Raw genomic sequence first — 2460 nt, forward strand, 5'->3', positions numbered from 1 at the left:
CGCCGCCGTCCCCATGGCTGGGGCTCAATCTCATGCTCTTCTGAAGACCTCCACACTACCATTTTGTGACATTTACAGCATCATGTGTTTTGTTTCTTTTGCAAAATTTCATTGTAGGTTGCTTGAAACATACCTTGGAAAAGGGATGAGAAATTCTGCTCAAAGGACTAACCTTTTTTTCCCTTAGAAAAGAAAGCGAATGAAATGTACTGAAGCCCCCATGGTTGCTTTTGAAATGTCCTGCTTGATTTATGACTAGTGATGAAGTGCATGTAACTGATGATGTGCCAAGTTACTTCTGTTAAGGTAAAATGGCTCTAGTCTGTCTATAGGTTTCACCAGGGCTAATTGCATGGGATATCACTCATCTAAAGAAAATGTGTCAAATCTTGAGCAATTAGCAAAAAACTTGAGTATGATATTAAATTACAACTAATATTTAACAGCTCTACATTAATCTCTGAGAAGCTAATGAAGGAGCACTTACTGTTTTTACTTGGCAAATTTAATATATCCTTCAGTCCACAAAAATATTTACTGCAAAATAAGAACATTTGGATATTTATATTTTATATTTAACAATATAAAATGCTTAGTCTGAAGGGGTTACATTTCAGTGATCCAAAGAAAAATCATAACAAGGGCTCTGTGCTGTGTTCAATTTAAATAGAATTTTAACTGGTTAATGACTTACCTATTCCATTTAGGTCCTTACTGAATCCAGACTAATTTTTATGGTTGACTTATCTATTTCTAGTGGTATAAAATTTTCATTTGCTTCCTATATATGTTAGAAGAGTCATCTCCATTCCCTTTTGTGTGCTCTTAGGGGCTCTGTGAAGACTTCCTTCTTTCCCAAAATAAGTCTTATAAAAAATAGTTTTCTTTTGGTAATATTTCTTTAACAGGGAACAAAAACCTTAATGTAATTTATTTATTCATCATATCTTCCAGCCTTGCCTCTGATTTTGGTTTTCTGAAATGTTTTTCAAAAGAAGCTTAGAAAATATCAGTGGCCCTATAAAACTAGCTACTGACCAGTGATGATGTGATTAGGACTCAAAATGATCACGTTCTAGTTCTGTGTGTTGGCCAGTTTCTTATTTCTCTGAGACTCAGTCTCTTCATCTTTAAAATGAACTGAATGGGGCCAGCAGATGGCATAGTGTTTAAGGTACTGGACTCCCACATTACCAACCACGATTCTCTCTCTGGTGAGTAAGCATCCCTGTAGCAAATTTAAAAATGATGATAAATAAAATTAATAAGTAATTCTTTAAAAAAATAAAATGAGCTGAAAATACTCATGTCACAAAATGAGATAAAATCTGTAAAACACATAAAGCACTTAGCAAAGTTTAATATATAATAGATGTTTAGTATATAATAGATGCTCAATGGATGTTTGCTATCATTATTACAATGTAAACATTTAGACATTAAAAGATGTCTTTCTTGGAAAAGGTTAACACACGTTTTCTGGCACTAATGTATTCCTATAAAATATTGAAAGTGATCCTGAGGTGGCTACTGAACTTCAGCTGTGAATATTGCTTTCAGAGACTAAAAATGAAGATCATCTGCTGAGACTTCTCTCTCTAGATTCATTTCTAGTGGGAAGGGCTACCTCTGTATCCGTCTCTCCACCTCTCTGTCTCTCTGTGTCCCCCTGTGTCTTTTAATTAAAAAAAAAATTTTTTTTAAGGTAAAGTATTCTCTGGGCTCTCAAGCCTCTCCTTTATCATGCTAATTTGTGCCTTTCCCATCCTATTTAGGAGAGGCACAAATCCAGGCCCATCCTGAGAAGGCTACTGAACTTGAATTGTGTAATATTGCATTCATGCCACACTGTTCATTTTTTTGCTTTTTAAAATTAAAATATAAAAAAATTTTATTGTCTTTTTTTCTTTTTTCTTTTCTTTTCTTTTATTTATTTTTTCTTTTTCTTTCCTCTTCTCTAATTCTTTTCCTTTTTCCTTTAACTTCATTCCTTGGCTGCTCAGCCTCCACGTGCTGAGTGTCTAGACAGGTCCAAGTGAACTGTATTCAAACATCTGAATATGATTAGGGTCAGAATATTCCTCAATTCCCAATGAATCTGACGCACAAAGAGTGAAAAGCGAACGGAAGAGAGATTGCAGATCATTTCCTCCTACACGCCTCTGAACCTTCAGATTAAACTTCAAGTATTAGGAAAAAATGTCAGATAAAGAATTTAGAGTATTCATAGTGACTAAAGCTAACAGAGATGGAAAAGAAGAGAGACAATGAACTGCAGAAGAGGCAGGAGAAAGGAGCTGATGAGTTCCAGAAGATGTGGACATTCTTGCATGATCTGAAAAAGGAAATATACACCATAAAAAGAATCAAATGGAACTAACTGTTAGAGATGATGGCTACAATACAGGAAGTCAAAATCTTCTTGAAAATATTAAAAGCAGACTAGATCATACAGAAAAT

Source organism: Tupaia chinensis, unplaced genomic scaffold (assembly GCF_000334495.1).
Source record: "Tupaia chinensis unplaced genomic scaffold, TupChi_1.0 Scaffold000622_1, whole genome shotgun sequence".
NCBI lineage: Eukaryota > Metazoa > Chordata > Mammalia > Scandentia > Tupaiidae > Tupaia > Tupaia belangeri.